At 38.7% G+C, this 27,950-nt stretch overlaps 1 protein-coding gene across 3 annotated transcripts in view; it reads left to right on the top strand.

Moving 5' to 3' along the window:
• The window catches only part of NCAM2 (neural cell adhesion molecule 2), a 539,492-nt gene that overhangs the window by 336,789 nt on the left and 174,753 nt on the right, over nucleotides 1–27,950 (top strand). The window lies entirely within an intron of this gene.

Raw genomic sequence — 27,950 nt, 5'->3', positions numbered from 1 at the left:
TTCTGAAAATCAATCTGCAGGTGTGCAAAGTTGGGGACCCAAAAACTGAGGCAGCCAAAATGAAGAACATTTTTGAAGACTTTGGCCTAAACCTTTGCACCTTTTCTTTACTCCTCTTATCTATTCTTCTATCCTCATTTTTTTTCTTTTGCTCCCAACTTTCCTTCATAAAGCTCAGAAAGACTCTTCACCCCACCATAACTGCAATACGTTTGTTTCTACAATGTTTTCTTTCACAACTGAATGGGGTGGGAAAGGATAAGATTCTTCTGATATAAACAAAAACATAAATAGATTACAGTTATTGTGGGAACAAGAACTGCACAGGAGGGTAGCGGTGAAGGGCAGAGAGGTATTAGAAAAAAGGCATAATTTTACCCCTAATCAAGTCAACAGCAAGACTCCAGCTGATTGCAATAGGAACAGGAGCAGGGCCGCAGGAGGGGACTGAGGCAAATATTTAACAATTTCCCTTTCAGTGGTTCCACAATGCTATTTGCTTTCTGGTATTTTTTCCTTTTTTCATGTACATTTTGGAGTTTCTCTGCTTCATTTGAAGGGAGTGAGATGGCATCTTGATTGGTGGCAAAAATGAGAATATTGAGTACAGGAAACAGAGCAGATGGATTGTAGTAGCCGCTCAGGTTAGAGACATTTCCGTAGTCATAGTACCATTACTGAAAAATAACTGTACAGTGATTCTGCCAGTCAGATTCTTCCAGAGCCAAACAGAGTACAGAGAATTAATGAATGGAAGAAAAATGCACATTTTTGCCTCCTCAAGGGTCTGATCTAAAGTGAAAAGAAAATAATGGAAAGATCTTCATTGACTTTAAGTGACCTTTGCTTGAGGCCCTTCCTTTACTCCCTGTACTCTGGTTGGATGAGATATTCCCATTTCAGTAAAACCATATAAATTAATATTTGTACTCGGACATATAATTTTATATCACAATCCTTGCAAGAAGTATACATTAAAACAGAAGCAAAAGACCAACCAAAATATATTTGGTTAAATTTTGCCTATGGTAGTATCCTTCTACTGTGCGTACAAAGGGCAAAATTTCTGGTGTTGGAATATACCTTGGGATAGCTTTGTCATATCAACCAGTGAACTGAAATAAATTCCATTAATAGCTTGATAACTTTTTGAGCAATCTGGACCTAAGTATTTCCCTATATTTCATACAGTATTATGCTTTCATTACATTGTGTGGAAGTTAAAAACTCTCTGTGTCAGTATTGATCCATGTTGCACCTCTTTCTTTTTAGATTGTGCATCAATCTAAAAAGGTAGTGATGAACAAACTCAGTTTAGCTACCTTTTGTGTGCTTGACATACTGCATGTAAAAGGTCAAAGAGAGGGTTATACAATTGCCTTTTGGTTTTACCCCTGAATGTCCCTCTTACTTCATTCATTGCTCAGCCGGACAATATTTGATGGGGCAGAGAATAAGTCACCAGCTTGGAAACTTGGCTATTCAGTTTGGAGTTTACTTATACCTTCCCCAACTCACTTGTATCTGAACCTTATTACAGTGGCATGGTGGTAATTTCATAACCAAGGGTGTGTCCTCTCTGTATCTGTTTACATTTACATTTCGATTGTATCCTGAAAAAGGAGTTTATTTTAAAAAAGAGCTTTTATAGATACATTACTTGTAACACCAAAATGAAACATTATAATGAACAATTCTGACTAGCATAGCATAGACTATAAAATGTCTCCAGTAATTCCTGCATTGAGCCCAATAATTTATTGTTCAGCTTTGTGGGTAGTATTTATTTAGTCAGTTCAGGGAGCTACCTGCACTGTAAATGAGGTGAGCCTACTCTGTCACTGATCTCTACTGGCTAAAAACTAATATTGGAATACATTGGCCCAATGCATATTATGACTTTACTTCTAAAGTTCTAATTCCTTTGAAAAAAATAATATATAAAAATAGAGGACACTTATGTGATTGTCACTAGTTTTAAATTTAGCACATTTTTTGACATAGACTGCTGTGGTATAATCACCACCATAGCTTTAAGCACATCAGCACCACATTCACAAATGGTCGGCACAAGTATGTATCCCAATTATATTTCTCTCTCATTGAAAGATTCTAGCAAAATTGTATCAATTGTCTCCTATTGCTAGCGAGTAGGACATTGTGGCTGTTAGCTTTATTTATTTAAAGTTAGCTGTTTCCTTCCTTTGGAAATGATAGTATTATATCACTAGCCAGTTTAGAAAAGAAGTACGTTTGGCTACAGATTAAAGTCTCTCAATAGAGAGTATCATTTTTCCATTGGTAAAATCTGTCAGACAAGTCATCTGTTTCTCATTTAAAAAAGAATGGAAAGATGCCACCGTTTTTAGCATTTTTTCCACCAAGTTTGTTTGTCAATAAGCATGTATAATGAGTGAGATTACAGGGCTTCTGGGCTACAAAATCAACCCAATATGTGCTCGAATGTGACTCTTGGGAAGTAGTTCTTAACTTGTTCTGCTTGTTCTACTTCATGCTATTAGATGAGCTAAAAGTGAATGAGAAAATAAAGTTTTCAGTAATGTCTCTTATACTATTTCTTCTCAATAATAGCAAGAAGAAGAATACTGGTGCATGCCATATATTTTTGGTTGTTTCTGGGTCTGGCACCCTCATCTTTGGAAGAATGTAATCTTTAAAAAAAAGTTACTAAGTGGAGTTTTTTTAATTTGATCCACTATTCTGCCATGGATAGAGTTTTGACTGCTGTGCAGATTTTTCCAATCTGATTGAATTATCTCTAATTGAGAATGAATAACTGAGACTAAATTAAAAATCTGAAGGTTGCTCAGCATTTTTTATTTAAATGAACCATCTCTTTGAAAATAAATATTCAAACTTCTTGTTCAGCATTTGCAAATCAAATCTAGGTCCTAAAAGTTTCTGAATGTACATGGGGATGTTTACAACTGTAGATTCCATCAATGATATTTAGAAGCTAGAGGATAAAAATGTTTTAAATTGTGAAACATATTAATATTAAAATTGCCAATAGCATGAGAATTGTATAGATATAGATATAAATTAAAAAAAATACAATTATTTAACACACTACACAGACACTTAGGCCCTAATCCAAAGCCGATGGAAGTTAATGTAAAGAGCTCATATTGAGTTAAATGGGCTTTGGATAGAGCTCTCATTTAAGTAGATAAAACTATATTATTACAAATGTATGTCATTAAACATGTTTGTGTTCAAACTATCAAAAGTAGTTCTTTAAAATATTAGAGTTGACAATGAATTTGGTCTTCATAAATAGATGCTTAAGCTGCAAATGCTGTTAAGAGTGTAATATCTAGTTTGTTGGCTTTTATTGCAAGCTTTTGCTGCCCCTTTTAGTCAGTTCAGTTTTGTAATTACAGCGCAAAAGCCTTATCAGGTAGCTAGCTTACTCTTGTGATAACATTTTTATTTTACATTAAAATATTTAATTGCTTTTTTCAAAGTGTATAAATAGACCACTACAATTCCTATGAAACAGAATTGACATGTATGTTATACAGTACAATTAAAATATACTGAGAAACCAAAAGTGGTCCCTTTTTAATTCCTCAGCTTGTATAGCTGACTAACCATTCAAGAGGCCCCTTGAAGGTATGTGTGGAGAAGCAGTAGTGAGGCCTGTGATGCCCACAAGGCTTGTGGTTTTCCACCTATCCCAGGGGTCTCTTCAGGTGTTACCCCTTTAGTGCACTACAGCCATGGTGGAAGGGTAACCAGGACAGAATCCAGTCATAACAAAGGAACTATAATGGGTATATCCTATATAAACCAACCAACCAAAACTGTACCTGCATTATAAGTGGACTAGAATGCATCATTAGGCTATAAATAAAGGAATATCATTGTTCATGATTAAGTTGTTTTAAGATCTTCTGATAAAATGTGTGCTGCAGTAAGTAGGCACAACAGGGGTTATTTAAGAGTGCTTGTGGCAGTCGTAGATATTCCTTGGTTTTGATTTTGTTAGTTGTTTGACAGAGTCTGTTATTTCCACTGTTTGACCCTCACAGTTGTTCACAGATTTTAAGGACAAAAGGGAACAATTATAGTTATTTAATCCAACCTCCTGATAATACAAGCCATTGAATTTCATCCCATGAATGCTGCGTCTAGCCCACCAGCCTACAGTTGAATTAAAACATTTTTTTTAAAGAAAAACATCACATCTTTCAAATAAAGACTCCATTTGATGGAAAATTTATCACATCCCTTGGTAATCTGTTGCCAATGTTTAATTGTCCCCCAATGTGTTTATCTTATTTCCAGTTTGAACTTGGCTGACTTGAACTTCCAGCCGTTAGATCAAGGTATGTCTTTATCTGCTAAAATAAAGAGCTCTCTAAAATCAGGTGCCTCCTCTCTTTGTAAATAACTGATCAAGTTGCCTCTTAACCTTCCCTTTAATAGGTATATAAATGAAGCTTAGTGTAAGGCATGTTTTGCAGACAACAAATTATTCCAGTAGCTCTTTTCCGAAAACTCTACAGTGTTTCAACATCCTTTTTTAAAGGGTGGACATAGAACTGGACACACTATTCCGGTAGTGGTCTCCCCAATGCCATATACAAATACAGTGTCTCCATATTCCAGTTTGACACTCTCCTCCTAATGCATTCAAGGAATATATTAGCCCCTTTTGCTACATGACCACTCTGGGAGCTCATGTTCAGTTGGTTTCATAAATTTAGCTTAGATCTCTTTAGACCAAAAAAAAAAAGAAGATGACGACTCACCAACCTATTATAAAACAATCCTATTTGTATTTACTCACAGAATCTGCTGGACGTCATAGACTTGGAGACAGTACAAACAATATCCCTCAGTCTTAAATTAACTAGCTTAAATATCCTGGAGATTTGTACTTGAAAACTTATATTTATAGTTAAAGGAGGGTTATTTCCAAAAATGTTTTTAAATTTTTTGTAAATTTGAAATTAAACCATGTTTTAGGCATACAATAAGGATTACATAAAACAAGGGTTAGGCAGAAATAATCTCACTTTAATATGAAAGGCCTTGAAGATTTAAAATATTTACCGCTCATATTACTGTTATGTTGCATGGTAAAACAATGGAAAGTGTTCATTCTGTGGAACTGTCAAAGAAGATAAAGATAGTCCCACAGAAGCTGCATACAGTACACTAAAAAACCCAAACCCACGTTTATACTTGAGGTTTAGGTGAAAGATGCCAGAATTGTATACACTTGTTTTGGGCTTAGGCTGAGGTTAGCTTTGGAACTCTGTGGGATTCTGTGGATCTCATATTGGAGTTGGGACAAGATGTTGGCAAAGTGGAAATTACACCTTTGTTATGGACCAGTCATTTCCTCCTCTATTTGAGGTCAAGACACTGACCTGTTTTCATGATTTGCCCTCAGAGTTTGATGGATCATTGAACTTCCAGGCATCCTGGAGAGGAAGAGTATTGAAATACCACTGATTTTATGTTTCGGTAGGACTTGATACAATTCTTTTGTCCCCAACTGTCAATATATAATGGTGCCTGAATGCCTTCTGCAAGATTTGTTTTCATAGATCACCTTACTTTATAGAAGATCTTTGACATAAGAAGTGATAGCAAATATGCTACAGCATTGGATGCAAATGTTTAATGTTGAATTCAAACAATTGTGATGTAAAGAGTTTTGAAGTCTTATGCCATGGCTATGCAGAAGGTGAGGATAGGTTATGTTGCCTTTACCATCATAGCATCTATGAAGCATAGTTTCAGATGGTGCATAATTTAGTTAATCTGGGTTCCTGACACTCAGTTACTGGACTGCATTTTTTCTCTCTAAAGAGTTTTCCTGCTACAGTATATATCACATTGCTCAGACCTAGACTGAGTAGTCACCTGTCAGAAAGACAAGTCAATATCTTGAGGAGCAAAGACTGAGTTTATTTTAGGAGTGGCTAATTTGACTGTCTAAGCTTCTGAAAGTTTCAGGAGTGTCCCCATCATGACCTGTGAATAGCATCCATGTCCTTCGTGGATAGCCAACAGTAGTAGTGCAGTATTAGAGTTTATTGATGTTTGAAACAAGCAACATTTTCATCTGGGATCACAGGGTCCTGGTTTCTTTTAAGAAAGCTAGTGTTTGATGTCTGCTCAAAATCATCTCTTGGTGCTGACAATCTTGCTAACTTTGACATGTCCAAAATGTTTTTTTGGGAAAAAATCATAGAAAAGATTGTAGCTGGCTGCTCTAGGGTTTCTGTGGTCCTCATACTTCATTGAACCTAGTTAATCATGTTAACGTGACTGATCAGTGATCTACCTCTAATGATAGATGAAGATTAAGATCTTTGTGCATTAGTGGTTCTTCTAGGGCCTGTCTACTCCATACCCACTTGGCTGCACAGCAGCTCCTTGTCAGATTTATAGACACCTGTCCCGACCATTGCAAACTAGACAGCTCCTTTTCCAGCCTCTAGGCCTCCATTCAGTCATTCCAGACTCTGGCAGCCTCCAGAAATCTTATGAGGTTGAGTTATTGAGTGTATCTGGGTAGATAACAGATGGCGGATAACGGATGATGAGTTTTAATGGAGCTGGCTGGGATGCTTTCTGGACTGTCAGTGTTGGTTTGAAATAAGTCTTGGAATACTGAAGAAATTCCAGAGGACTGTAAGAAAGCTAATGTGCAAAAGGGTAAATGGGTAACTATATGCCTGCCACCCTGACATTGATCTTGGGAAATATAATGGAATGAATGGTTGGGGACTTGATTAATAAATAATTTAAAAAGCGAATATAATTAATGCCAATCAACATGGGTTTATTAAAAAAACAGATCTTGTCATCTGATTTAATTTTATGAAAGAAATGTGAGTCAGTTTTCCTTCTCACCTTGCATTGTTGTCCACTGAAGGAGTTAACATCTTTCTTGAAATATGATAAGCAATGCAGCAACTGAGAGAAAGTCACCTAGTATGAATGAACTATCAGAAACTAACTAACTAGGGGGAAATTACTGTTAATCCCCAAATGTGTAAATAAGATTGCAGAAGTACCACTGCTTGCGGAAAGTTACATATACTGGTTTTGAGTGGGTTCAAGAGTCCCTGCGGACAAAGAATTGAGAATTGCATAAAATGGGAAGATTGCTATAGAGAAGGGGTCACATTCACTCAGTCTTAGAACTGACATGAGACTTTCACCAAGAGGGAGTAAAGTCTTGAAATCACGATTTGAGGACTTCAGTAACTCAGCCAGATGTTAGGGGTATTCCAGTGGGATCAGCCAGATGTTAGGGGTATTCCAATCCAGCACATCCCTCGGCCCGCATTGCTTCCTGCAGCCCACATTGGCCTGGAGCGGCGAACCGCAGCCAGTGGGAGCCACGATTGGCCGAACCTGCGGACACGGCAGGTAAAAAAAATGGCCCAGCCCGCCAGGCCGTGGTCCAAAGGTTGCTGCTCCCTGATATAGAAGATGGGTAACAACTGGTAAGACAGGCATGCATATAAGCTGTTCATTGTTTTCAAGTTATGTTTTATCTTTAACGCTTTTGTTGTAAATAAATACTTTGTTTTATGAAGTCTGGCTGATCACTGGTAAAACCTGTCATAGACCTTGGGAGATAACAGGACTACAAGTGCTGAAGTAACCTCAGGCTTGCTAAAGTGATAACAGTGAAGGGCAGGAGAAATTGCAGCCTGCATCCCCATTCTAGAGGAAGAGGAATGTGAGTTCCCACCCCAAGAGAGGTGACAACTGGAGGCCAGAGATCTTAGTGGGGGTGCTCCCAAGAGGGCCACAAAAGGGTCAGAGATGCAGCGACCCCAAAACTTTGAGAAAACTAACTTGATATTTATTTCTGATCAGATTACAGGTTTGGTAGAGAAAGGTAATAGTGTAATGTAAGGATTGGTTGTAAACCATGTGCCATTTAACTTTTTTATCAGTGACTTGGAAGAAAATAAAATCATTACTGATAAAGTTTGCAGACAACACAAAGATTTGGGAAGTGTTAAATAATAGGTTACTGGTATGGACTGCTTAGTAAACTGGGTGCAAGCAAACAATATGCATTTTAATATAGACAAATGTAAATGTATGCATTTAGGAGCAATGAATATAGGCCATACTTACAGGATGTGGGACTTTATCCAGGGAAGCAGTGGGTCTGAAAAAGACTTGGGGGTCATGGTAGATATTCAGCTGAATGTCACCTCACTGTGAGATGCTGTGGCCAAAAGGGCTAATGTGATCCTTGGATGAATAAATAGGAATAAACCAGGAGAAGAGTGGTTATAGTTCCTATTTATTTGGCATTGCTGTGACTGCTATGGAATACTGTGTCCAGTTCCGGTGTCCACCATTCAAGAAGGATGTTGAAAAATTAGAGCATTTGGAGAAGATTAAAGGATTGGAAAACATGTCTTGAGATGAAAGACTCATGGAGCTCAATCTATTTAGCTTATTGAGAGAAAGTTAAGGACTGATTTTGTCACTATTTATAAGTGCAAACTTGGGAAATAGATATTTGGTAATATAGGGCTCTTCAGTCTTGCAGACAAAGGTATAATAAGCTCCAGTGGCTGGAAGTTTAAGTTAGACAGATTCAGACTCGAAATAAGGCACTTTTTAAAAAAATAGTAAGTAGAGCTGGTTGAGAATTTTTAGACTGAACATTTTTCATTGTAAAATACTGATTTGATTAAACCAACTTTTTCTGGAAATACTAGTTTCCACAAAAACGTTGTCAGGAAAGGATTGTAAGGTCCAGGATGGAATTTAGGGAGAGAGAGAGAAAGGCCACCCAGCCCTATGGTTAGGACACTCTCCTGAACTTTGGGAAACCCAAGTTTAAGTCCTGAGCTGCACGATTTGGAGCAAAGATGTGATCCTGGGTCTCCCACAGCCCAGGTGACTGTGCTGACGACCAAGATGCAGAGTTAATGTGTGTCTCTGTGTCCCCATGAGTATATACACAAAGAGAAATACCTCCAGCAGGAGACATTGAGACAAACTATATCAGGCAGAGTAGGGACTTAAACCTGAGGCTCCCATACCTCCACTGAGTGCTCTAACTACTGGGCTATTTTCTGAGGTTTGTGGGTCTCTCTTTCTCTTTTCATAAAAAGTTATTTGTTTGGACCAAGTCTTAATTTACTTTATTGTTTGACCCGATCTCTAAACTTACTTAAATACAAAGTTTACATTTTGTTAATACATTATGAAAATGAATGGATATATCCTGTCTAGTTGAATTTCAAGTTTAGAGATGTCAGCCATTTAATCCTTCTGGTAATGTGCTAACTACACATGAAATGGATGCTGTCAAGTACTTTATGAGTTGTAATATTTCATGTAATGTTTTCAGTAAAGTTCCAGAAGCTTGTAAATGACTTTTCTTTCTCTGTGTTATATGCAATATTGCCGTGTTCATGTTGGTCCCAGAATATTGGCAAGACAAGGTGGGTAAAGTAATGTCTTTTATTGGACCAACTTCTGTTGCTGAGAGAAACAAGCTTTCAAACTTACACAAAACTCTTCCTTAGGGTATGTCTGCACTACAAAATTACGTAGACCTAAATTATGTTGCCGTAAAGCCAACCAGAGTAATTAGATTGCTTTATTCATGTCCACAGTATGCTCCCTGTGTCGGCAGTGCATGTCAGCACCAGGAGCACTTGCACTGATTTAACTGTCAGCTTTGTAGGACACCTTCTGAAAGGCAGTAAGAGTTGATGTAAGCTACATCGACTGAAACACTATACTTCTCAAAAAGGTGGAATTATTAAGTCGGCATAGCAGGCAAGTTGCATCAGTGGGAGTGACATTTTAGTGTAGATCAAGGATCAGCAACATTTGGCAAACATTTGGTTTGTTACCTGCCGCATCCACAGGTTCGGCCAATCGCGGCTCCCACTGGCCGCAGTTGGCCGCTGTAGGCCAATGGGGGCTGCAGAAAGCAGTGACCAGCACATCCCTCGGCCCACGCCACTTCCTGCAGCCCCCATTGGCCTGGAGCGGTGAACCGCAGCCAGAGGGAGCCACGATCGGCCAAACCTGTGGACTCAGCAGGTAAACAAACCAGCCTGGCTCGCAGGAGGCTTACCCTGGTGGGCTGCGAGCCAAATGTTGCCAATCCCGGTGTAGATGCTTACAGAGTTAGGTTGGCATAAGCTGTGTTATGGTGTAACAGCTAAACATATGGGGAAATGGAAGACAAAAGAACAGAACATAGTTGCTGGGTAGGGGCTAGTGGTTTATAGATTGTTGTAATAAACCATAAATCCAGTGTGAATATTCAGTCTACACAATAATCCCCCCCCACCGCCATGACTAGAGAGATGTTAACTGGCCACTTTGCCTTAAATATGCGTTAACTGCTTATGCTAAACAATCTGTTCCACCTTGTATTTAGCTGTGACACTCTGCATATGTCTACACTTCAATTAGACTCCTACAGCTGGCCCGCACCAGCTGAGTCCAACTTGCTGGGCTCAGGCTAAGAGGCTGTTTAATTGCGGTGTAGACATTTGGGCTCAGTCTGCAGCACAAGCCCTGGGACCCTCCCACCTCGCAGGACCCTAAAGCCTGGGCTACAGCCCAAACTCAGACATCTAAACTGCAATTAATCAGCCCCTTAACCCAAGCCCCACAAGCCCAATCAGCTGGTGTGGGCCGCCATGGATTTTTAATTGCAATGCAGACATACCCTCCGAGTACATTTTCCAGACCTGAAGAAGAACTCTATGTAAGCTTGAAAACTTGTCTCTCTCACCCAGTAGAAGTTGGTCCAATAAAAGACATTACCTTACCCACCTTTAATTTATTTCGCTACAAATACAGTTTTTTTCCCCTGTTTACCCTTCACCGATGCGTTTACCTCTGTTACACTAACAGAGAATGAAATTAACAGGTTTTAATTTTTAAGCTTCTTTATACACCAGCATCTCCTATTATATCAGTAAAGCTTGGAAATTAATGTTAGTTAACTGCTACTACAGCAAAAACACAATAGCACAACGTATTGGTTTGTGGGCTTCTGTGTAAGCAGAAGTTATTTTATGTTCCAGTGATTTTCATATAGTTTTTCAATAGCTATTGTTTCTTTAACTAAGGATGGATATTGTTTCTGAAAATGCATTCAGTTGTTACAGTCATGCAATGGACATAGGATAGGAGACATGAGGTAGTGTATTGTAAGGTGTCACCCAGAAAGTTCTGAAATATGTGTCATTTCAGAGTTTCATCTACTGTAGGAGTCCCTTTTCCAGAATCTTCTTTCACCATGGGAACTGTGATATAGTAGACTGAGAGTAGCTTTGGGAGTGAGGAAACTTGGGTTATATTCTGGAGTCTGCCACTGTTTTGCCATCTGGCCCTTATTAAGTCACTTAAACATTTTGTGCATCAGTTACCTTGTTAATAATATATCAATAATTGTTACCTAACCTTTGTGAAACAGTTTGAAATGTAGACATAAAACAGTGCTAGATAAGAGATGAGTGGTCCCTTATTAAGCTTTATCTTTGCTTAGTATACTGACTACTTATAAAGCTGGTTCTGTTGTTGTTTTTTTAAAAAAACAAAACAAAACAGTATAATGGGGAAGAATCTGTCTTTGTTTGAGACCTCCTTGTTGAACCTCATCCTGTAAGGGGAATCTGCCCTCTAATACCATCAATGTTTCAGCAGTTCCAGCTCTGTGTTTTAGGTTATTCTATGACCAGTTTTTTATTTCAGTGGTCTTTGGATATAGAATTCCCTGCCCATGTACATATGTTTAGTGCTATATTCCACAAACCTAGCACAGGTGTGTACACCTGGTGAGGAGTTACTTATCATGATACAAGAGGGTGTAGGAGTAATAAAGGGGCATTTAATACATAGGTAAATTAACATAAATTTGAAGAAAAACTCCCGGAAACAGAGACTGGTTATATTCTAGAACATTATTTAAAGGCAAATATTTGAAGCTTTGTTCCTTAAACCATTTAAAATTAAATTAGGCAAAGAACTAGAACTTGTACGTGAGGATTATCTCGTGTTGTCCGGAAGGTGGGGCAAGTGAGCTAACAGGCTTTTAAAAAAATGAATCTTCAATTTATAGAATTCTCTGGTTCTACAAACCAAGTGCAAGTACTGACAATGATGTGACACACATGTCAAAGGTGAGGGAATTACTCCTATGGAATACTCTTTAATTTATTGCTGCTAGACCTTTAATATACCTCACTATACATTACAGGCAGCTGATATAATGTATTGTGTCAAGAACCACACAGACAGGATTATAATACTCAGGCAAAACAGGATGAGTTAAGGATGGAATTAGAATCTACAGACAGAGATTCAGCCTTAATACTGGGTACATTTCTGATGTTAACAGTTCAAGAAGGATTTTAATAAACTAGAGAAGAGCTCCAAGAATGATTAAAGGACTGGAAAATATGCTTTGTAGTGACAGACTCAAGGAACTCAATCTATTTAGCTTAACAAAGAGAAGGAGAAGAGGTGACTTGGTCACAGTCAATAAGTACCTATACAGGAAACAGAAATTTGATAATAGAGGACTCTTCAATCTGGCAGACAAAGGTACAAGATTCAATAGCTAGAAATTGAACCTAGACAAATTCAAACTGGAAATAAGATTTTTTTTTAACAGTGAAGGTAATTAATAACTTACCGAGTGTTGTGGTTCCCATCACTGGAAAATTTTAAATTAAGATTGGATTTTTCTCCCCTAAAAAATAAGCTCTACTTCAAGGAGGAATTAATTTATAGAAATGTCTTATGGCCTGTCTTATAACAGGAGGTCAGACTAGATGTTTGCAGTGATCCCTTCTGGTTTTATAATTCATGAATCTTAATTTATAATGTATTTGGTTTTCCAATATTTATCATAATCTTAATATTTCTTTGAACATAACATTCACTTTTTATAGTAATAAAAAAGAGGAAATGTTTAGTATGGGAATTTACATTCAAAAAACATAACAGCCTTATAACATTGCTATGAATATGTGTAGACTAATTTTATGTGAATGAATATTGTTTAACCAATACATTTCAGTGGCCCCATTTGGAGTTATGACATGTTGATTAAATACATATGTTTAATGTCTGTTAATTTTGGAAACATGAAAATGCATAAGTGGAAACTATAATGACTCTGTTTATGAGCTTTCATACTTTAGCAAGTAAACAGTAGTTTAGTATATGTGTTGATTCTGAAAACATATTTCTAGTATAAAATATATCTAGTTACTTAGGTCCAGATGTTCCAACACTTATTTTGAATAGTATCTTATAGGTTCAGACTAATTTCAGTGAGACTACTCATATTGTGAGTAATGGCAGAATCTGGCCCTTAAATCTTTTTGTAGATGTTTGATATGCTCAATTGAAGTAACTCTGAGACTCGTGGAAATTCTGTGTTCAAGAATTACTGAACCGATAGGCCAATTTATTCCACAAAAGTATTCTGCTCATGTTGTAAACATTTCTATGACTTTTTTTTAATTACTGCAAATACACTGAACATTAATAATTTGTTAATTGTCACTGTTTTTGGCTACTATATTTGTTAAAATCCCAAAGCAATCAAACCATATTACAGATGAGTCATTTACCAAAGTGGAGGGGCAAAAGTGTTTCTTAAACTTTTTTTTTTTTAAACACTCATGTAATTTACACTTGAACAAACACATTCTTTTGAGAGTTGTTTGAGTGACTTTGTTTCTGGACTTTGGGAAGTGGTAGTCCAAAAAAATTTTTATTCTAAGATGCAAACCACAAAGAAGAATAACATATAATGGAAACACTACATAATCTTAACCATGGCAACATTATCTGCCACTGAAATTAATTTGAGAATTGTGAAACTTAGCAGTTTCACATAGAGGAGGACACATGCAAACACTCTCTTCAGTTCACTACTTGTTTTTCTAGTTCTTCGGCTGAATACATTATGATTGCTTCTTTGAACTCAATTCAATAATAAGAAAGCCTCCATGAATCTCATGAGTTTTGGTGCTTTAATCAGGTTGGTCAGAGAAAATTGTAAAGATGTCATGTTTATTTACACTAGCAGAATTCCACATCAGTTTTCTGTGCTGCTATGCTGCAACCTCCCCCTTTCAATATGGGATACAATTTAATAGTGGTGTAAGCAGAGTTGACTTCTGTTTAAATGAGGGGGAGGTGCATCCACTTATACCAATGCTGAATCTTGCCCATGGACTCTGTTACCAGGGATTATCAGCACCCCCAATAGGGGCAACTTAACTATTTCACTCCAGGTGGTGTAAGGAATAAATCAACAGGAACTCAGCAATTCTGTCTGATCAAGGAGCAATGCAAGTAAGCATGCTCTTGCCGAACACTGCAGTTTATTAGATTTAAGCACACACAGACATAAGCAATAGGTTTAGAACATCCCAGATATTTACATATATTCTGAGATGGTATTGAGTAATCAACAAAAGGTCAGTGCTGACCAAACGCCTCCCTGCCAGGGAGTAAAGATCACAGGAAAGTGTCTCTCCCAGGATAGCTCCAGAGGACTGCTCCCAAATACACTCTGTTATCTGAACTTTTTATAACTAACTTCTACTAAACACATAGGTCATAATGACCCCTACTAAATTATCACTTTTCCTAACTTTCAATAAACGTTGAGTCTAGATGTCTCTGATAGTAAAGGCCATCCATCCAGATATCTTCTTTCACTCTCAGTTATTTACTTTTTCCTCTCCTCCTCCCATACTGATTAAACTGCCAGTAATTATGACCTTGCTTCTGAAAACCTGTCTCCAAATTAACCCTTAACTATATGGTGTTCTATTTCATTAATTCATAGTGGCTGAGTGCACATAATATGATTGCAATTAGCTTTGTCACATTCCGGGGTATATACACGCCTCAAATCTAGGGCAACAGCTCGACCCAATCTGATCATCATATATAGCACATAGGGTCTTTACAATGATGTTAACGATGCTGAATTGAGCATGTTCAGGAAAGTTCCCTCAGTGTTCTTACATGGGTTATGACTCTTCCATGGTGGGCCCTTTCCTGTTGTCAGCCAGGAGGTGGAGTGCTGCAACTCTCACAAATGTATTATGAGTAATGTGAGTTTGGCCCTTGCCGCAGGAGGTTTCAGGACAATATGTTAAGGTCCTCTCTCTATATATGGTTTGGGGGAACCTTGGAGAAATGGTGCACTGAACTATAAAATGAAAGACACAGTTCTAGTCCCAGTACTTTTTTTGACATTTTGTTAACATTTATATGCCCTTCACGACAATTCTATTAACTAAAACCTCATACTGCTACCTTTAAGTGAATAATTTTCATTCACCCATTTTACAGGTAAGATCATTCAGAGTTTTCACTGGGAAGCTAAAGATAGCTCTGTGACTAGAACCCAAGCTTTTAACACAACAGAGCCAAGTCTCATCTGCTTTGCCACATTCCCCTTTAGAAGGATAAATGCATTAACTCAGTTTGGCTCTCTGTCACGTTCTAGAGGTATATGACTATTACTGTCTCCAGACTAGTACATGTAGGTCTTTATCTGAAGTGGTATCAGCTCAAGCTTTTACATCCAAAGGTCATGGGTTCAAACCCTGGAAATGATCCAAACAGGAGTCAGATTGTATGTGGCTGCTATCTATTATCACTGGAACACACTTTGTTCCCAGAGTCAGGAAATAGACACCAGGAATCCTGATGCCCAACATTTCATTGCTGTCTAGAGGTAATTGTGTAACCCACAAGCAAAGGAGGTTGATGGGTCTCCCAACATGGACTGATCCACATAGCAGATAACAGCATGCTTTCCCCCACACATGTTATTCCTACATGTCACGGGGTCAACTCATCACTAGGGGCACCTGGGTCCTTGTCACTCTGGGGATTAGCTCTTTCCAGGTGCTATGCCCTCCTCTGGGACCCTCTTGATCCATCATCCCTCTCGCTCCAGAAGCTGCAGTTTCCATTTTGTGACTTGGCCCTCCAGCCAGGTAATTGCATGTTTTCCCCTCCTGGGGCATCAGATTCTTTCAAGGTAACTGGTGTAGGCAGACTGCTCTCCATTATCTGGTCTGCACCACTTCCCCAGCAGCTGGGAGGGAAACCAGAGCCTACCCCCTGCTCCAGGTTCCAGCTCAGGGTCCCTCTCCTCAGCAACCAAGGATCTTCCCTATCCTATACCTTGCTGCCTTTCCCCTGAGACTTTTTGGTTCTCCTCCTCTGGGTTTGCCAGCTCCCAACTTCCTCCTCCCAGGGAGTAACTGTGGGCTACCTATCCTAGATCCAAATGCACCTCCCTTCTCACATGGAGTGACTACAAAGTAGCCCCCTTCTGCTCTCAGCTCTTGGGCTTTATACAGGCCCCTTCTGTTCCTCCCCAGCTGAGACTCATTTAATCAATTCCTGCTCCTTGGCTCCTCCTCCAGGTGCAGTCTGGGGAGTTAATTGGCCCACCGTGCCACCTTAACCCAGTCAAGCCTTGTATGGGGTGGACACCCCATCATACTACAGCTGAAGTAAATCTGAAAAGTTATGGGTTCAAACTTATACATAAGTTTCCCATAACTTTGAAATTTATATATAAATGTTTAAAAATCACACTAAGGACCTGGAATAATTGAAATGTTGGGATGCTTTTATATTGCAAAATACTGTGTTCAGAAGTGATTTTGGAGATTTTGTTAATATTTGTCTTAATTTATTTTCAGTATATGCATTTTGGTTAACAGGAGGTGTTTGTTCAAGAAGAGGGTGGGATGCTTTAATGTAAGGTATGTTTGGGGCTGAGTGCCAGGTGTAAGAGATTTTTCTTGTGTGTCCAGAAAGTGGAAGATCTTGTCTGCATAAACTTCAAAAGGTTTTCTAGTTCATGGCAGAGCCTTTGACTGTAGGCCAGCAGTTAGAATCAACAGAGATTGAAAATTGTTCCAATCCATGGATGTTTGATGGCTTTATATGGGATGAGTTTGGTGGGCCCATTTCCAGCTCTCTCATCACAAACTTACCCCTTTTTTTGCATTAAATTGTAAACTGCTCAGAGTTGGGATTCCCTTACTATGCGATTGTCCAATGCCTAGTGCAATGGGGACAAGATCTTGTTTGGTCCCTCAAGTGAAACCTCCTATCGCAGGAGGCAAAATCTCACTGCTCACAGTAAAATTGCAAAATTTGGTAACATGGTAATTGACACACACACAGACACTCACTGGGGATATGTCTTTTTCCAAACTGTATGCTCCTCCGACCCATCACCTTTTCCCCATCTCTTAGTGTATAAGCTCATCTATAACCTTTTCAATTTTACATGCCAGCAATCTGGTTCTGTTATAGGCTCCACATTTTCCTAAAGGTTCCCGGTTCCTAGTAAGCCTAACTCCCTCCTCCCAACACCATTGTCTCATCCACTCATTGATACCCTGCACTTCTGCCTGCCTAACTGGTCCTGTGCATGGATTTGGAAGCATTTCAGAAAATGCTGACATGGAGGTCCTGGAATTTAATTTGTTAGCTAGCAGCCTATGTTTGACCTCAGGAACTTTCTCATATGTTTCCTTATGACATTGGTATCTATATGTACTGTTACCACTGGCTCCTCTTCAACACTCTAGGTAAGTCTGTGTAGATGTCTCATGAGGTCTGCACCTTCTCACCCAGCAGGCAATTCACCATGCAGTTCTCCTGGTCATCACAAAACCAACTATCCTTATTTCTGATCATTGAATCCCCCATTACTACTGCCTGTCTCTTCCTAATGTTGGGTCCCCCAGTGCTAGAGGATACCATGACATCATCTGGAAGGGGAGTCCCAATTATGGGATTGTTTCCCTGTGCTCCAGCTTGATGTTCTCATTCCCCAAGACTTTTGTTGTCCTCAACAGCACAGAGACTGACAGAAAGGGCGTGGGACCACTCTACCATGTCCCTGAAAGTCTCCTCTATGTGTCTTTCTGTTTCCCTTAGCTCCTCCAGTTCAACCACTCTGGTCTAAAGCACCCGTATTCGGTCTCTGAGGGCCATGAGTTGCTTGCACCAAACATACATATATGCCACCTGCCCACAAGGCAGTTAATCATACATACTTCAAAGAGTGCAGTAAACTGGATTGCCCCTACTCTGCTGATGGAGTTCTGCCTGCATTATTTTTATTCTTGTAGGTGTTTTTAGCTGTTTGGTTGGGGGGAGGAGAGGTGGGGGGGGGCGTTATTGACCTAAGCTTAAAGTATGTTTGCTAGATGAGTTTGTCTCTAACACATCCTCTCTAGACTCCCTTGCAAATCTCCCATGTTCACTAGCTCATCTGGTTGTTTTGGACCTGTCTTTTTAAACCCCTGTTCTCCCTGAGCTAGTCCCGCCTCCTTGTCAAGGATTACTAAAGGGATTAGGGATCAAAGGGTAGTGGGCTAGAGCCTTGTTAGTAAACTCAGCCAACCCTAGCAAGCCTCTAAATTCTGCCAAGTCTAGCAAGCCTCTTGGTTCAGCACATAGCCCCCAACACAGGCCACAAGCAAGCAAGGCAAATTAATTTGTATTAACACTCTCTCTCTCTCTCTCTCTCTCTCTGCTTGCCACTGTCAGATAAGATACAGGACCACAATTTGAATATGTAGCTAAAACTAAGTGTGATGTGGTGTTCATTAACAAAGCAGTTTTAAAAATAGAAAATGCCTTACACTGGAATTAACTAGTTTTTCCCTTGGTGGCAAAAAAACATGGGTTTACCTGGTATAAAAACTCCTCTGTAGATACCATGGCATACATGGTTTGTGCCCCTCCAACTCTGCGGCAAGAGGAAAGAGGAGTGGAGGAAGAGTTTGCTGAGGCTGCAGCACTCAGCAGCAATAGGTCCTGCTTTCTGTTGTGTCTTTCAGCCAGCTGAAAGTGCATAGGAGAAAAACATTGTTGGTCCCCACAGGCTGAAGGACAGAGAGGAATATGCCCCTTCACCCACCCATAATTGCACCAATGTTCCACAGCTCTCAGCATTTCCAAGTATTTTATTAGCTTATCTGTGGGGTGAGGGGAAGTGCCTTGCAGAAGATGGCCTGCCCATCTCCAGCCCCATTCTGTTGTCTCAATCCTGCAGGATGTTTTGCACACCTGTGAGGTGTGTGTGTTCTCCTCTACTAGTGACTTGAATGGGAACTGAGGGAGCTCAGCACCTCATGGGAGTGCTCAGTGCTTTGTAGAATTGTGCCTAGGAAAGTTGCCAGAATGAGTGAAGCTGCCGTGGGAGCCTTTAAAATACACAATTATAAATGTACAGTGCCTCTGTGAATGAGGAGCAAGATATTAAAATTTAAGTGAACTCAGAGTTATCTTCCCTGGGAGAAGGAGATCTCTTCCCATAGCTCTCCACTTCTCAGTCCACCTTACAGTTTCCCAAAGTGTAACACATTAACAAGAAATAAAATTAAATAAATAAGCTCATATAGCATTTTGACCTTTTTGCTGCTGGGTCTTACCACAGATGCAGGATCCGCACTCTGTTGGCCCATTCATATCCTTACTCAGTGTAGAAGATTGATGACATTTACTGTTGAGTTTTGAGTGCCTTATGACAGCCTTCAGAAATCCTGTGTGGCGATCATCAGCATATGTGCCATCTCCAAAATATTTTTATGAGTTAAAAAAGAAAAAAAATCCACTGAATCAAACAGAGGAGGGCATGGAGCTGGAATACATATGGCCACGGTTAAATGTTGCCCTGAGTGTATGGTTTAAAAAAGGATCCCATAGATAAGTAAGGTGACGAAATAGCTTTACAGTGTTTCTGTAATATCATTGTAGCAAGCAGGAAACGTATCTAGAGCCATGTTATCACCACTTTCTGTGAGTCAACACACAGAATTGTACCCCCATATTATGATTTTTTAAAAGTGCTTTATTTGAAAGAATAGTTTCCTGTAAACAGTTACAAAACATGTGGAGGTTTGATCTTGACAGTTTTGCTATTGATTTAAGTAAAAAGGGCATCTGGGCAAAGTTCTTGAGCAGAGTGATCCTACTTACCACCACTGCTGCCATGGATAGTTCATACTGGTGATTCTTGTTCACATGCATAGGGTTTGACTGATCACTAGTAGCTAGATTCTGGTGAGTGAAGGTATTAGAATCTAAACAGGATCAGACCCCGTATCTGCACATGCTTTGGGACTATGTGTGTGCTCTGGCAGTCTCCCACTAGCATAATGGATTCTCTGTCTACTCCAATTTCTGCTGGAGTCTGAACTGTGGCTGAGCAGTTCCATAGGGAGCACAAAGGTGTAATATAGCCACCTGTGGCTGATCCTCTTGTAGCCAGATTATTTTATCTCAGTAACTGCATTTAAGATTAGATGTGATTCTGTGGTAAAACTATTATTTTTGATGGCTGTACTAAAGAAGATCTGTATTAGATAAGACTTATGTTTTATGATCTTATTCCTGTGAATTGTGCTCATCCTGCTTTGTAGAACTGACATCTATTTGAATAAAATTGTTTATTGCAGGAACGGAGCCTCTAATAACAAAGGGCAGATGATTGAAACAATTTATTTAATTCTTTATTTTTATTTTTCCCCTTTTTCTGTTACCACAGAGGCATGTTTTGCCCAGCTTTTCTGTAAGATTCTATCGCATGCTGCTAATAACTCATCATTATTAGTCATCAGCCATTTCTCCTTAGTGATTTGCACCTTTACAGGAGATGATTTTGAATGACCAGATACAATGTTCTTTCCTTATCATTTCCCTTTCACATGCCTTCATGATTAAAAGCAAACCAAAGTGAGCTCTTCCAAGAACAGCAGCCCGACCTTCTGTTTTATGCCATAGTGTTTGATTTAGGTATGTGCTGTGTCACCTGACTACTCACCAGCTAAAATGTTGCAAGTAAGCACCAGCACGAAGCAATCAAGGTTTATATAGTTTATATCGTGTTGTCATTTCTTAAATGCCATCTGGAGCTCTCAAGAATATAATTTTCCTGAATTATAAAAATCTGCATAGTACCTGCTTGCATTTCCGCTTTGAGTTCATTGAAAGTAGCCACTATGTCTGCAGATGGAAAGAAAGTCAAAGCAACAAAATTCATTTACTTCAAGACTAGTTTTTCATGACTTCCTATGTATTACACTGTAGACCTTCAGTTACTGGCTTAGTCTGAATAAGTTATCCCATGTGGAATAAGCAGCTTTCAACCCCTTCAGAAATTTGTAGCATGCTGCAATGATTGCTACCTGCTTGAAATCTGTAATAAGCCAGCTGCTGTTCTAGATGACTCCCAAGGTCTTCCATAAAAATCATTCAACTCCAAGACTCTGCTGTAGCATTATTCTGATTCACTGGACATTAAGGCATAAACACGTAGCAATACTCTGGAATTTTCTGCTGTTTTCAACAGGTGCATGGATAGAATACATTTACCTGAAGACTATGGGGAATGTTGTGAATGTACCATCCAGAAGGGAGCTTCCATCAGCTTCTGCACGTTGATGGCTGTTGTGAATGACAGCCCTTTCTCATCGTCAAAGGTAGATTCTCAGACTAGGAATTGTTCATCACCTATTTTTGTTGGACTTCTGGAATTTTATCCTAATCCAATTCAACTCAGTTGGCAATTCTTCTCTTCTACCTTGTTACTTCAAGGACCAGCTTACTGGGCCATTCTATATCTGCTGGTTGAGATGCTTCAGACTGAATGACTCACAAGTGTCTGGTTTGAACTTTTTCCTCTTTCATGGATGACAATTCAACAGCAACTGAAAGCAGCAAGTTTCCTGACAATGGCTGTGTTTCATGAAATTCCAAAGATGATTCTGTTCATCAACTTCAATTACTGTGCCTCTTCTTGAAAATTCAATATCATGTGTTCAAAATTTCACTAAACCATATCGTAATGGGTCCTTGCTTTTATAGTTAGGAACTATCTGACTGCAGAAAATGGAAGAATGAAGAACTAAGCATAAAGTCAAAGTGTCTTCTTGTTTGGGCTCTGCTACTGTTGACATCTGTGACTGCTACTTTGGAAGATTTCAGACCAGAAATATTGCAAGTGTTGCAAAGGCTTTTATGTGTTTCCAGGACAATTATGGGAATGTATTTAAGAAAAAAAACATTTAAATACTAGACCCTTGTTCCTTCATCATTTTGGTAGCTGAAACATGGCATTCTTTGTATCCAAAACAACACTGAAGCATATCACAGAAGGTGCAAGTTGTCAGTGAGAAATGCCTGATCTCTCTATACAGTGACAGGCACTGAACTCTAATAGAGTGATATGGGGAGTCATGATCCTTTAGTCATAAAAACAAGTTTTAAACTCTAATATGAGAACAAATAAAGTAATTTCAACCTGTCTAGATGTTAAATTTAGAGATTTTATTAGAGATCTTGTACTTGTCCTTCAATAATATAAAATAGATCCTTTCACAGCCAAACGCATGAATACTGAGCTCTATAGGAGAGAAGATAATCAACACAATGTCACAGCTGCTCTCACCAGACAAACAATACTATCAAAGCCCAGCCACAATCCAGTCACCATTTCATGCAGCTGTTCTCACCTGCCACGCTACTCCCAGCCAACTCAAAATGCACATTCTGGCAAATATACAATGCCATCTCATTTGGTCCAGTAATCCCACAGTTGGAGTTAGAGAAGGGTTTGATCAATCAAACTCAACCAACAAATACGCCCCCAAGTCATACCAGTGGCAACCTGCTACAATTGTGAAGCAAGAAGAAAAGAAAAGAGTTTCCAACCATCATTTCATTGTGAACTATCCGCCAACACAAAACAACTGAGAAATTATATACTTGAATCTGTAACATCACTGGAATCATGCCCCTGGAGACATTCTCTATATCAGAGCACATGATTAGTCCTAAAAGTTGGTTTGCACCAAAAGCTGCTATTTTCTTTCCCTGGATACTGTTCTCTTAGTAATTTCCTCGAGACTCCTGAAAGCAGCATGTCTCCTCTGGAACCCTTAAATATGAGGTTCTCATCAACCCCACTCCTGTCTTGGGAGACTTGGAAGATGTTTTCCACCCAGCAGCCTGCCAATAATTGAATACATGGGACACCAACTATCAGGAGGAAGTTCCAGGGATCACAGCAGGAAAATTCAGGTAACAGATGATATATAAAGCAATACAAGTAATAAATAAATTGCAAAGCCCACAGATAACCGGGTAACCACACTGATGTCATCATCTTAAGGTATTTGATAGAATTCACTAGGGGTGAACTGAATTTTGGGGCAGGGGTATTGTATTTATGTAGAGAACCTCTCAACTTGATTTCTGTTTGGAAAGATTTTTATTTTTTATCATGGCTCTACACAGTTATTAACTTTGAGCTCACTTCAGCATCTATAAAGAACAATCTCATTTTGCTCTTGACAGTTTATTGTACCTTGAATATTTAATCTCTAGAGCTTTGTAAATAAGGCTGATGGAATTAGATTGCTATCACTATTCAAAATGCTAGGGCTGTCATGCTGTGAGAGGTTAAACTTTCCAGTTCACTGAATAGGTTTTACGTGTTTCAGTCAGATTTCTTGGGATGGATTGCTTTGTTGAACTCTCATTTATCAGATCATTAGCTTCTAGTCCTACTTGGCTACATTTTGAAAGTGTCATAGATCAAGATTTTGGAAATATAGTCAACATTATTGTATGAGGTCATAGGGCCATACTGAGACCTCCCATAAGTGGGTGAAACTCCAGTGTAGCCAATGCCACAGAATGTCTGGATTCCTTGTCTGGATTGTCCCAGGTTTTACTACATCAATTTTAAAATTACTTTCGTTAAGCTGGTGTATTTTTGAAGTATATGGTGTTCCAAATTTAGCTTGTTTTTTTGACGTTTTTTATTGTGTCTAAATATACTGGTTTGTAAATTCCTGTGGCACAGTGCTCTCCTATGTGTGTATGACCAAAACAGAATAAGCCAGAGAAGGGCCACATGAAGGGAAAAGGCAGCTATGCATAACACTCTCCTATCTGTATAGTAGCCTCACTCTCTTCCAGAAAAAATGGGCCAGGTAGAAAAAGGGGTTCTGGCCTGGAGTAGAGGAGAAGAGACTGGGAGGAGCTACACTAGGCAGTACATTCCCATCCAAGAACTGTAGAACACCACATTAAAAAGGGTTATACAGTAAGCTTAATGCTGCTTGAATCAGCATTCCTCTCCTGTGTTTTCTTGGTAACATCTTCCCACAGGCTGAGTGCCCACATTTGGGTTGGCAACCCACACTTGTACATCACCATGTGTATTGACTAATCCCACCATGCTGCTGTGGCTATGTATGGGTATTGGGGTCAGACAAGCCCAGCAGGATAGTGCCTATACATAATTGCCTGGGGGTCTGAAGTGTTCAAGCCCTGGAAACCATCCAGAAAGATAACACAGTGATGGGCATCTGTATAAAAACCTAGATAGATAATGGGATTGTCTGAACTGCTTTTTCTGGGATCGCTTGCCCTCTATGCTCCTCTGGTGATCCCAGAGAACTGGGATGAATGCAGTTTTTTAAAATACATATATTAGGTTTTTTTCCCCCATCTACCAGGTTTTACATGGCAGAAGAACTTTGGATAACAATTAAATTTTATGCTACTTTTATGAAAGAGGCTATACAAAAAGCAATTATAATTATCATTTACGTATTGGCTCTCCTGAGAAGAGAACCTACCATTTTCAGCAATCGGAAATGTTACTGCTATGCCATAATCTATTGTTGATCATTGTGAACAACTTACAGCAGGCATTTGCTTCCTGGAAAGTGCCAGTCTGAGTTTATGTTCATCTATTGGCTAATTAATAAGTTGTGGTTTAGTATCTCGGTGACTTTGATAATTTGTGCCCCAACTTAGCTTTTAAGACCCTCTGGATAAGAGTTTACTATTACAGCATTGAATTGTAGAACTGATTGCTGTTGGCCACAATATAACTTCAAATGGGGATGACTTTCACCCTCATATGTTTAAGAAATACAAAGTACAGTGGTCATACTGAAGTCATCATTTGACAACAGTTACCGCATAATGATCTCAGCTACCACATAGATTTTCTCTTTACTAAGTATAGGAGGTAGCTGTGGTATTAATGTTGTATCTCTGGACAAGTTCTGACTATTTTAATAGGAGACACTGTATTTTATATGTACATTAAAAAGTCAACAAACTGAGAGTAAATGAGTAAACTAATTTTGGTTGGTAGCAGTGACATAAAAGCATCTTCAACCACTATTCTAGGCCTAAAGAGTTAGCAATTAATTTTCTGAGAAACACAATGGAATTGAAATAGCAATGAACAAGACACTATAATATATATTTTCTAATTATCAAATTATGTCAATGAAGATTAATAAATAGAAATATTTATATATCGACATGTCAGTTTATTCTTGAAATACTGTATATTCCCATAGCATTTTTATTTCCTCTACCTATATCCTTTTTAAACCTAATAAAGCCATACTGGTGACTTATAAAGGAAAAGTAAACAGAGTAATCCCTGATAAAGCCCACTGGGTTATGACTGAGGTAGAGGGCCTGAATATCAGAGCAGTAGAGTATCAGAGTAGAATATACACTTTTATAGGTAGGTAGTTTTGATGGCCCTGTTTCTAGCCCTAGCATTACAAAACGTTGTAACATCTTGATTAGTTATCCATATTTGGGTAAATTCTGCTCTCAGTTGTACCTGTTTAACTGATTAACTATAGTGGGTTTGCACAGGTGGAACAGAGAGAAGAATTTGGCCTATTAAATTTATTTAGAATTTGATAAGGAGATATGGCCTTGCTGACCATTTCTGGTGGTTTGGAGATAGTCATAACTTCTTACTCTTCTAACAAAGTTAATAGACAAAATTCATCTGAAACTTAGAACAATGAGGTATGGTGGTCAACGTTTATAAAGAAAATATTTGCTTTATTTATTATGTACTTCTGTGGTGATAATCACTGTAATGTGTGAACACACAATATCCTGCCATGGCATTACAGTCCAATTACAGAAAAATATTACAATAAAACTAACTTTACACTAAATTAAATGTTTCCTTTATAATGTTTACCATTGTATACAATGTTGATCATTGTGTGTGTATAATATATTTTCCTTTTCTGAAACCATGATGCCATAAATACACAGAGAAACCAGAAGTCCTTAGGCAAAATTCCAATTGATTTCAAGAACATATGCTTTGGATTCATTGGGATTATTCTAACACTTTGCAGAAATATTTTCTGTATTGGATAGTCGTACTTCTCATTTTGAGGAACATCATTCATTTTAGCCCAAAAGAGACCTACATTGGACATATGTAGTGTGAAACATTATTAAAATCTATGTACTTCCAAAATAAAGAATCAGGAAACTGAGGTTACTGTAGGAATTATTTATGCTTGAGGAATAAATCAGGCATCATCTTGGGTTTCCGTCGTGAATATTTTTTTCTTTCCCCACATTTTTGGTCTTCGTTAAACACCAAGTCCCTAATTTCAGCTTTGGCAGGTTTAAAGGAGTGGCACTGGTAATTAATAAAGCTATTGTACTGCTACTTAACAAATAAAAGTGAAGATGTTTTTATTATCAAAAACAAACAAATGGGATTGGCTGGGGCACATGATTTATGAGGAGAGACTGAGGGAACTGGGCTTGTTTAGTCTGCAGAAGAGAAGAGTGAGGGGGAATTTGATAGCAGCTTTCAACTACCTGAAGGGAGGTTCCAAAGCGGATGGAGCTCGGATGTTCTCAGTGGTTCAGATGACTGAACAAGGAGCAATGGTCTCAAGTTGCAGTGGGGGAAGGGTAGGTTGGATATTAGGAAACGCTATTTTACTAGGAGGATGGTGAAGCACTGGAATGGATTACCTAGGGAGGTCGTGGAATCTCCATCCTTAGAGGTTTTTAAGGCCCGCCTTGACAAAGCCCTGGCTGGGATGATTTAGTTGGAGTTGGTCCTGCTTTGAGCAGGGGGTTACTAGGTGACCTCCTGAGGTCTCTTCCAACCCTAATCTAGGATTCTATGATTTATATGAATAATGGAAATATTCACAGTTCCATTAGATAGTATTATAAATAAAATAAAAACCCCAAGAATTGGAAGGGATACAAACTCCCATCCTTCAGGACATAAACCAACTGATGGAGGAACTTCTGTGCTAACCATTTTAATTCTGTAATTGTTTACTTAGGCTTTTTTGCACCTTTTCCCCAAAAGATGCGGTAATGGCCACTGTTGGAAACAGGAGACCATTGCCCCAATCTGTTCGTAAAAGTCAGACAGTAAAATAATTTCAGCAGATATATTTGTCTAAAGATAATATAACACATTACAATTTCTCAGAGAGAATTTGTTGCACTGTACAATGAAAAGGTCCTTCATCATTGTTTAAGTGGAACTTTTTTTTAAAAAAAATTGCATTCTTTTTGCAGGGCTTTAGTAAACCAACAGTGCAAAGACAATATTTGTCTTATGCCATCTCTCATTACTCTGTATTGATGTATCTGAAAGGATAGATTTAGATTCTTCTAAGGAACAAATGTATTATTGTATGTTTATCTGAATTAAGTAGGTGTAATTTTAATGAAGAGACCTATATTTCAGTCAGAGTTTCATGGTCCTGAACGAGAATGTTGCCCCCTGGTATTAAACCTAACATCAGCTCTTACATCTTGTGCATCAATCAGATCATTTTTTCCTTTCTATTGAACTACCTTACTCCTGTATGATGACAGTTGTTAATGAATGGATAGTGCCGTTAACTTCTCCCTATTGTACCTCTGACTTTTTTTAACTTAAAGTTACATTCACAAGTCATAAGGTCGTTTCAGTATAGGAAGTCTCTTGATAGCAATTTTAAAAGTTACCCAATATGATCCAATTGCAGTTCTCAAGGTAAAATCAGAAAGAG

This window comes from Chelonia mydas, chromosome 1, assembly GCF_015237465.2.
Source record: "Chelonia mydas isolate rCheMyd1 chromosome 1, rCheMyd1.pri.v2, whole genome shotgun sequence".
Taxonomy (NCBI): domain Eukaryota; kingdom Metazoa; phylum Chordata; order Testudines; family Cheloniidae; genus Chelonia; species Chelonia mydas.
Note: the sequence above shows the minus strand (reverse complement) of the source record. Positions and strands in the feature narration are given on the sequence as shown.